Raw genomic sequence first — 11,189 nt, 5'->3', positions numbered from 1 at the left:
ACTATTATTCTAAATTCACTTTCTGTTATATTATTTAAATCCTTTTTGATCAGTTCATTAGCTGTTGTTATTTCCTGGAGATTCTTCTGAGGGGAATTCTTCCCTTTGGTCATTTTGGATAGTCCCTGGAGTGGTGAGGACCTGCAGGGCACTTCCCCTGTGCTGTGGTGTATAACTGGAGTTGGTGGGCGGGGCCACAGTCCAACCCGATGTCTGCCCCCAGCCCACTGCTGGGGCCACAGTCAGACTGGTGTGTGCCTTCTCTTCCCCTCTCCTAGGGGCGGGATTCACTGTGGGGTGGCGGGCCCATCTGGGCTACTTGCACACTGCCAGGCTTGTGGTGCTGGGGATCTGGAGTATTAGCTGGGGTGGGTAGGCAAGGTGCAAGGGGGCGGGAGGGGCAGGCTTAGCTCCCTTGTCCTTAGGTGATCCACTTCAGGAGGGGCCCTGTGGCAGCAGGAGGGAGTCAGATCCGCTGCCGGAGGTTTGGCTCCACAGAAGCACAGAGTTGGGTGTTTGCGCGGAGCGAGCAAGTTCCCTGGCAGGAACTGCTTCCCTTTGGGATTTCGGCCGGGGGATGGGCGGGGGAGATCGCGCTGGCGAGCGCCTTTGTTCCCCGCCAAGCTGAGCTCTGCCGTCCGGGGGCTCAGCAGCTCTCCCTCCCTTTGTCCTCCAGCCTTCCCGCTTTCCGAGCAGAGCTGTTAACTTATGACCTCCCAGATGCTAAGTCGCGCTTGCTGTCGGAACACAGTCCGGCCGGCCCCTCCGCTTTTGCCAGCCCGACTCGGGGGCTCTGCTTGGCCGGCGAGCCGCCCCTCCGCCCCGGGTCCCTCCCGCCAGTCCGTGGAGCGCGCACCGCCTCGCAGCCCTTCCTACCCTCTTCCGTGAGCCTCTCGTCTGCGCTTGGCTCCGGAGACTCCTTTCTGCTAATCCTCTGGCGGTTTTCTGGGTTCTTTAGGCAGGTGTAGGTGGAATCTAAGTGATCAGCAGGATGTGCGGTGAGCCCAGCGTCCTCCTACGCCGCCATCTTCAAGAGCCCCCATACACATTTGTAAAATTAGATATATATTAAAAATTCATGTTTATTTTTTAAGTTGGTTACATTATTCTACTATTTTCTTAAATTTGCATAGGACTGTAATTGAGACACATACAAAAATATTTATAAAGCTTGTGATAGTTGTCTGCTTATAGCAGTCCCTACCTAAACTATTTTACACCTATAAAGCTTTTACCATCTATATACAATATCTTCACATACTGAAATAACAGTATTATAAATTTATCCTCTACCTTTACACCTTAGCTAAACCTACTTCATAAATAAACTTAGGATGTCATATTGTGTATTTCTGTTCCCTGAACCCACAACATCGGCGTTAGGTATTTCTTTTATATACTCACTTGTCAGTCTATATATGCCTTTATGAAAGCATTTATCAGATTTATTAAAACTGTTTTTACTTCAGTGCTATTATCACCTAATATCATACCCTAAATTCAATAAGTACTCAAATAACCTCACTATATTGAAATAAATTTTGACTTATTGTGGTGTGGTAACATTAAATTACTGTTGCTCAAGATACAATCTCTTCCCTTATGATCAATAAGTCACATGGAGAATTGAATCCATGACCTTTGTTGTTCCACATTCTCTTATCAAATGAGCTATCTTTATTCTGATGTAACAGTATTTGTATTTAAAGCATATTATATACGTACAATCACAGTTAATCATCATAGTGGAACAGCAGGATGGCTCTCCAAAGTTCCTTTGAACACTTTTCCACTATTTCTTTTTTTATTCATCTCTTTACCATTTCACGAACATCAGAACATCTATATTCCTTACTTTGTACTTTCTTGACCTCACTTCCAGAAATCGCTACAGTTAGGATAATAGATGGACTATTATGACTATTTATAACTCTGTGGAACTATTTTAGAAATGATATAATAGAACATGAAGTTTATACTACTCAGGCTATCAAGTTGTGACCTCAGAGGTAATAGTTTGCCTTAGAATGAATTGGTTATTCAACCTGTCTTCCTCAAGGGCTTGGTTTTTACACTGTTCTGAAGAAAACATTTAGGGGATTTGACAAAGTTTAACTTGAATTTATTGTGTATTTATTGAAAATCCTTCATAACAATGCACAAAGTCAAATATATACACACCTGGCTTATTTTTGTGCAGATTTTATTAACACAAAACTTTCCCTGATATATTTGCATAGACTTAAAGTTCTTGTCAATAGGAACTTGAAGTTACACATGAGTTTTTATTATAATTCAAAACTTTTCATGTTTACTCATACAAAATTGTGCAAGCAAGTGTATTGAGGCAGCACATATGCTGTGCTCAATAAAAATACCCATTATCTTCAAGTGCTAAAGTTAATTATAATACTTTCTTTTTATTTGTTAATTGTCATGATACAATGACTTTTCTTCCATGACATGACTGTGTGCTGAACAGATGCACATGAGGGGTGCCAGGGAGGCTCAGTTGGTTAAGTGTCCAACTCCTGATTTCAGCTCAGGTCATTATCTCACAGTTTGTAAGATCAAGCCCCATCTCATGCTCTGCACTGACAGCATGAAGCCTGCTTGGGATTCTCTCTCTTCCTTTCTCTGCCGATCTCCCTCACACATGCACACATGTATCTCTCTCTCCCTCCCTTTCCAAAAAATAAACTTTAAAAAAATAGATGCACTTGAGAAGAACCCAAAAAAAAAAATAAAAGTTTTGTTGCTAAGTTAAAAAACTATTCAGAGTCAAACTATCATGCTAAGCATGAATAAAGGTATCTCATACAGTGTTTAGACTACAGTTGGTGCTTGATAAATATTTTTATACCAAATTGAGGAGTTATATTTATGTTTGGGTGTAATGGAGTAGGGAGGATAGTGAACAGAGTATAGTGCTCTATCCTTTATTTACATCTGCCTAGGTTACATTTAAAATATTCAGGGGCGCCTGGGTGGCTCAGTCGGTTGAGCATCCAATTTTGGCTGGGGTCATGATCTCCCGGCTTGTGAGTTAGAGCCCCGCATCGGGCTCTGTGCTGACGGCTCGGAGCCTAGAGCCTGCTTTTGATTCTGTCTCCCTCTCTCTGCTCTCTGCTCCTCCCCTGTTCTCTCTCTCTCTCTCTCTCTCTCAAAAATGAATAAACATTAAAAAATTAAATTAAAATAAAATATTTAAAATCTGTCTGAATAAACTTTTGAATCTAGTATCATCAGTTCTGTGACTATTGTTAATAGTGAGCTTGCAAACTTCTCTTGATCATTATTGCTTTCTAAAGTTACATACACCAATAAGGAGTGTCTGGGTGGCTTAGTTGGTTAAGCATCTGACTTTGGCTCAGGTCATGCTTTCGTAGTTCGTGAGTTCAAACCTCACATCAGGCTCTGTCAGTGCAGAGCCTCCTTGGGATTCTCTCTCTCTCTCTCTCTCTCTCTCTCTCTGCCCCTGTCCCACTTGCACACTCTCTCTCTATCTCAAAATAAATAAATAAACTTAAAAAACAAAGATACATGTACCAATAAAAAGAAACAATTTCCATAGGAGTTATTGTGTTTACTTTGACATATAAATATTAGATAAGTATGTATTTTGCCTCCTTTGATATAGAGACTGCTAGTTAAGATCTTGGTAATATGTTTTGTGTCATAACATTACAAAAAAGATATACTAGTATTATTGTCTCCAGCTTCTACAGCCTTTAACAGTGAATTTCATGGTGTTAAGAGTTATTGTGTAAATATATAATATAGGAAGTATAAAAATATTGTGTGATATGTCAAAAATGTAAAAAAGTAAATATATAACATGAACATAAAATATTATTTTATAACTTCAAAATATATTTAATATTTCCAGTACTTTTGTTTATAACTAGGCAAAAATAACATTACATTTGCAATGACATTTTTTTAGGCTTTGAAAATGAGTACAAATGGCCTTTCTTGTGATAAATGATTTTCATTTTATTTAAAGAAAAAATGGAAATGTGTATGATTTTCCACCCATTTTCAGTGTCAGCAGAAGAGTTTCCCTGAGTAGCTATGGTCCCAAATCTACCAGTAACTTTTTTTTTTGGCAATTCTTATCAGAATTTTCCATTAACATGATTATATACTGTCATATGACACTAATGTGAATCTGGGCATGAGTAGTAAAGTAGTGATCCTTTTACTTACAGGGAATTGCAAAGATAATTTTAATGGTTAGCAGCATAATTTATCTGAGTGGACAATGATAATCATGTACATTTTATTGGTTCTTGATGTGGCATTATTTAGCATGTTTATGAATTAGAAATAAAATAGACACTTTTTAAATTAAAATGAATAAGAACTTCAATTTGCCAAAGAAATAAATTTAAATACTAAGTTTTTTACAACCATAATGGCTATTTTTTTCCTTGAAGCATAATTTGCATACAATAAATATATAATATTTAAAGAAAGTTTGCAAGTCTTAAATTTGGCAGGATGTGGCTTCAAAGATTTCCCTTTCTCTTTGCTTCCCCCTTTTAAAAAGTTCTAAGAAACCTAATTCCTGGTCATTCAATTAATCAGACTCAATAGTACATATATGCTGGTATCCATCTGCTAAAAGCTGTCATAAATGACATTGTCTTACAACTGGATTTAAGAATTAGTTGGCATGCCTGCCACATAGCCCACCTTCTGTTTCAGGCTATAAAATAGATGCTTAAGATTTCCCCTTCATTTTTTGTGATAACAATTTATATTACTAATGTACCAGACACTTTAATTTAAATGTTCAAATTATTTGACTATGTAGTGTTTGCTGGGATTAAAACTTTCGCAGGGGACATAGGGGTTTCTGTGTCGATTTTCCACTTTTGTGACAATTATAGAGTCAAAACTGATGTGCTTTCCTTAAATTTTGGCCTCTATGATTTGTGCTAGGTTAGTAAGTGGAGAAGAAGTAGCTAAAAAAAATGATGAATTTAACAAGTTTTGTTTTCAGATTTTTTGGTGCCTTCTCTGAGCTAAGAGTCTATCTCCTGTAAAAGGAGAATTCATTCCTGACATAGGCAGGAAAGGGGAGCTTTTTCTGGATTTATTCATTCTTAATTACCTTCTACTCAAAATAATTTTTATAACAAAAAGGTATATTTTGGAGTGGCATATTCTGTTTTCTTTTAAAGCTTGAGAAAACATCTTATTCATTTTTAAAATTAAATGTTACTTACATATATTTCTTGACCACTACAAGTAATTTCCATTTACCCACCAAGATTTTATCTCCTACTCACTATCTTAAAAACATCAAAAAGACATATTGAATAATTGACAAGTAAAATAGTTCTACAGTGATGTGTCTGTGCCAGGGAAAATGTAAGCAATGTGGGGTTTTTTTTTGGCAGTAAAACAAAACATAGTAAGGAACAAGTATATCCAAGAAAAACAAAAATATTATAAGTCTACTGTTTGAGACACATTTATTGGTGACTGAAAACAAAAAATAAATTTAGAAAATTTACTCATCTCTTAGTTTGTTTCCATTTTCCCTATCAAGGAGAATTAACCTCAATATGGTGAAGATGGAATAGACATTGAGTAAAAATAAAAAAAGAATAGATGGAAAGTTATATAAGACACTTTAAGTGACAAATTGTGTGTTATAAATAAATTCAAGTCTCCTTGATGAAACATATATTATATGCCAGGATATTGATATCTCAGAATACATAAACACTGCTGATAATATCTGAAAAGTCAATGGATAGGGGAGTGATTTGATGAAAAATAAGATCAGAAAAAGAAGTTGAATTTCTAATGAAAAATAAGATTGTTTCTGCAGTTATAAGTTGCTGATAAGGTAATAGCAAAGCTCTCATTTACTTCTAACAAAAAATCACAGGTAGGAAATTAGTACACATTAGCAGAAATACACAAAAATAGATTCCAGATTTTTGCAGGTAAAAGATTTTGATAAGTGCCTACATCATAGAGCTTATAAACGGCAGATAGGACTCAATCACATGTCATATCTGATTCGAGACCTTTCAATACTTAAGTATTACTATATGTAGTTTGTGATAAATATGTAGCCAAATTTCTACACTGGATTATTGAATGTATAATTATATATGAGAATAGTGGTCATTAAAATAATTAATATTAATATGGGCTATCACAATGCCAGATGAAGAAATATTTAAATTTTTCCAAACAATAATGATTAATATATTGAATTAAGTGTTGATAAAGGAAGTGGTTAATGGGACAAATTTCTGGTTTATTCTGTTCTATATTTTATTGATCATTCAAATCCAGTTATATATAACATGCTAATCAAATTTGCAGGTGGCACATATCTAGGCCATTTATATTAATAGAATCTCAGTGTTTGAAACAGGGATCTAAAATACTAAAGGAATTTCAAACATGTCACTCCAAATTATGCCATTCTGGCATATTGACTTTTTGAGTTAAAGGCACTTGAAAAGCAGAAAAAAACAAAAACAAAAACAAAACACTCTGATTTTCCCTCTTTTTCTTAATGTTTATTTTTTTGAGTGAGCAGGGGAGGGGCAGAGAGAGAGGGAGACACAGAATCTGAAGCAGGCTCCATCAAGGCTCTGGGCTATCATCACAGAGCCCGATGTGGGGCTTGAACTCATGAATTTTGAGATCATGACCTGAGCCAAAGCCAGACACTTAACCAACTGAGCTGCCCAGGTACCCCTTTCCTAAAAGCAGGAGATGACATTCCCATGAGAGATATCCTGCCAATACCAGAAGGAAAGCAATATTATTATCATCAATGAGAAGTTGAGACCCAAAGAATTCTTTACCAACAGACGTTGTTAAAATAATTCTTATCTTTTTGTAGCTTCCACACATAGTTTAGTTACTTTTCCTCAATTTCCTCTATTTGTTCAACCCAATATAAAAGCAAGTATATTTTTCCATGTTGTGACAGTAAACTCACCATATCCCTGTGTTTCCTGTTTTAATTCTGGTTTTATATTCTTTCCATAAAGAAAGTATTTGAAAATTTCTATAACTATTTATCTCTTATTCAATATAGGGGATCCAGAAAGAATCTGAATATATTTTTAAAACATAGAAAGAAAATCTGAAAAGTGCTCGAATGGTTGAAAATATCAGCCAAATCAAGGAAGCATTTTGGCTATTTTAAATCAACTGTATTTCATTTCGCCAATGGTGAGGACAACTAAAATATGATACACAAAATGACAGTATAATAATAATTGGATTAACATTATAATAGAACAATTATGGATTATCTGATAAAAGATATTCACAACTTTATTAGTAGTACTAAAGAAATAACTACTATTAGTTTTCTTTTCTCTAATAAAGACTGTTCACATTAAATATAATTGGTAAAAACTAAAACATACAGTGGTGAAATTAATTCTAGTTATAATTTAGATTCAGCTTTATTGAAGAATAACTTATATACAATAAAATTCACTTATCTGTTCTTAAGTATATAATTCAATGTGAAACTGCTGTAACCATCACCACAATCAAGGTATAGAACATTTTCATTACCTCTGCAAGTACCCTCCTGACTAGTTCCCCAACTAGAAGTCTATGAAAACAACAGGTGAATGTGACCAAAAAAAATTTAAAGAATAGAACATCTATAAATAAATAAATAATATATGTAAACAAAAACAGATTTTTATAAATAAATATATAAAATATTTATAAATTAATACATATAATGTAAAAATATAATGAATGGATTAAATAGCAAATTAGATGAAGCAGAAGAAAAAACTAATGGATGAAAGGATAGATTTGAAGATATTCAGTTAAAAGTTGAACAAAAAATATGTAGCTGCAAAATATGAAAGCTTAGAATATTGTATAAAGTGATTTATCAGAAGAAGTAAGGCATCTTTCTGCATCTTAATATCACAAATAAGAACAGTAACACTTTTAATCTGATCCTAACATTATGGAGAAAGTGAAAATGTCCTCAAAGCCTGAAAGCAGGACAACAAATCTGATGGAGTGAATGTTTTAAATACTGATCTAAGGAAATTTACCTTCAATTATATCATTAGTTCTATGGGAGAATCATATTCCAAGTTTCAAATAGATGACATGAAATCAAAATTTCAAAAACATAAAATTTACGTCATGACACACACTTGCTGTATCTGCACATTTATTTATTATTTCCTTTTATATTCTTTTTGTTTCCCAGTCACTCTTCACCCACAGTATGGTAACAATTACATTTTTTTAAGTGGAATACCAAATACAAAAGCATTCTTTGATGCCATTTATGCTTCTTTACTTTAACCATTACTTTGCATTGTTCTAAAACAAAAACATAAATCTCATGATTCAGCTAATTCTTTCAGTGTTTAAATATCAGGATAAAGAATTAGAAGAGGAAGAGATTTGGGGCACCTGGTGGTTCAGTCAGTTGAGTGTCAGACTTTGGCTCAGGTCATGATCTCATGGTCCATGAGTTCAAGCTCCACATTGGGCTCTGTGCTGACTGCTCAGAGCCTGGAGCCTGCTTTGGATTCTGTGTCTCCCTCTCTCTCTCTGCCCCTCCCCCGCTCATGCTTTGTCTCTCTCTGTCTCAAAAATAAATAAACCTTAAATTAAAAAAAAAAGAAGAAGAGAAAGAGATTAGCTTTTTTAAAACTCTGAAGGTAAGGTGGAGAAACTCATCTCCCATTTTTCAGTATTTTTTCAAGCATCAATAGAAAGATATGTTATTCTAATTTATTTTAATTTGATGGGGAACTATTGGTTATTTCAAGGTTCTTGAAAAGTTTTTTTTTTTTTTTTTTTTTTTTTTTACTTTTAGTAGTCTATCCTAACTAAGGCTTCTTTTCAGTAGTGGGAATCGTTCTTCTACTCTGATCAATTTAATTTGTCTTCAACTGCATTCAATTATGATTGTATCTAACTTATTCTTTTAAGTTTTAAAAATATGCTTCTGAAATACTTTATCTCCAATTCATAGTTGAGATTCCAGAAATCATAAAGCACTTTGAACAGAACTACTTTTAAAAACTTAGAGTTTACAAAATATATTAAAACCTTGTTAACAAGAATGTCTAAAAAATTGGTAGTCTTATTGTTTAAATGCTCTGCTTCAGTAACAATTAAGCCTGAAGTCCATTGTTTCATCTTTTGTTATTTAAAAGTTTTCTAAAATGCCTATGTCTACTTTGTACTTTCTACATTGAAATGAGCTTAATGGAATACCTTTTTGGAAACCTTAAAGTGCTTCAGTATCATCTGTCAGTATAGCAATTCAAAGTGTGAGTTTAAATGTTAAAGATATAGGGAAACCAAACTATCTGTATAGGAAATCTGTTTTCTCTCTTGAAAGTTGTCTATGATTGTATTTTTTTGAATTAACATGTTATGTTTTTTATTAGTCTTTTCCAGATACATTGAAATGTTACAAACACTGACTATGCAAAAGTTCTAGTGAATTGTAGTTCATTTACATTTTACAGCTAAACATATTCAAGATGTCTGGAATGTTTTTTTAAAATTTTTTTAATGTTTATTTATTTTCGAGACAGAGACAGACAGAGCATGAACGGGGGAGGGCCAGAGAGAGAGGGAGACACAGAATCCGAAGCCAGCTCCAGGCTCTGAGCTGTCAGCACAGAGCCCAATGTGGGGCTTGAACTCACTAACTGTGTGATCGTGACCTGAGCCGAAGTAGGAGGCTTAACTGACTGAACCATCCAGGTGTCCCTGGAATGTAACCCTAACCACGGTATCAAAATTCTAACCTATCAATTATTCTTTTGTGTTACATAGAATAGTGCATTACCTCTGGTGGATCATATGCAAAGCTGGTCTTCAATAATTCTTCCCCTTGCTTTAAGCGCATGCCACTTCTGTCGTTGAAACTTGGCTTATTTTCCTTCCATGTAGAGCTGGAATGGTCTTGTGTCTTACTGTGAACAATATAATATGATAGAATTGATGCTGTGCTATGTCTGAGCATAGGTCTTAAGAGACAATACACTTTTTCATTTGCTGTTGGAAACCAGTCACAATATAAAGTATGAATGATCTATTGGAGGAAAAATGTGTGGAGACAGAGGCCTATCCAGTCTTTAGCTATTCTAGCCATCTCAGCTAAGTTGCCAAAACTTTGAGTGAAGTTATCTTGGATGTGTCAACCTCAGCCAAGCCTCTAGATCAATGCAAATTCAAGGGTGACACCAGCACACATGTTGAAGAAGTGTACAACAAAGGCAAGACAATCCAGAGAATTATTAGAAATAACGCTTATGGTATTTTAAAGCCATCAAATGTTAGGTGTTACATTATGCCGTAACTGATAATTGATTCAGAAATTAGTAAGATAGAATGTTCCTCTAACATAAAGCTAAAGCATGTGCACTGGCTTTGAGACCAAATGTGGGTTGGAGGGTAGAAAAGTGATAAGGACACTGTGAGTAGAAACTACAACAGTGAAGAAATCAGTGTTATTGAAAGCTGAAAAATAAGTAACCCACATTATATACTGAGAAAATGTTCACTAACTCCATCACCTGAGGTAATATAAAAGAAAAAAAAAAGTTCCTAATAAATTTGTGGACCTGGCTAAGGAAATTTCTGGCTAGAGTATGAATATGTCAAAGAGCCTACTTTAGTAGACTATGATAAGTATTACAAGAGTAAGGTAAGCTAAATAAGAAAAAAAAATTCTATTTTCAAGCAGAATCTGGACACAGGACCAGCTGGAAAAGTATTTTAAAAGGAAGAAGTACAAAATGGCATAGATCATCATGAAGCCAATATAACATAGCCTAAGGATTAGTATAAAGTAAAGTCATATAGCTACAAAACTTTGTGAAGCACTCAACAATTCAAGTTTGTTCCTAGAAGATCCCCTCCAGTTGATAAAATTACTATTAATTAAAAAAAAATATTATTCTACAGTAGCCTGACTAAATGCCACTTGGTCCTGGTGAATGAATTTTTAAATGTATTATTGATTAAGTTTGCTAATATTTTGTTGCGGATTTTTGCATCTAAATTTATCAGAGATATTGGCCTGTACTTCTCTTTTTTTTTTCTGGTGTCTTTGTCTGGTTTTGGTATCACGGTGATACTGGCCTCATAGAATGAATTTGTAATATTTCTATTTTTTGGAATAGTTTGAGAGGAAT

This window comes from Panthera tigris, chromosome X, assembly GCF_018350195.1.
Source record: "Panthera tigris isolate Pti1 chromosome X, P.tigris_Pti1_mat1.1, whole genome shotgun sequence".
NCBI lineage: Eukaryota > Metazoa > Chordata > Mammalia > Carnivora > Felidae > Panthera > Panthera tigris.
The sequence above is the reverse complement of the archived record's forward strand: the minus strand, read 5'-3'. Positions refer to the sequence as shown.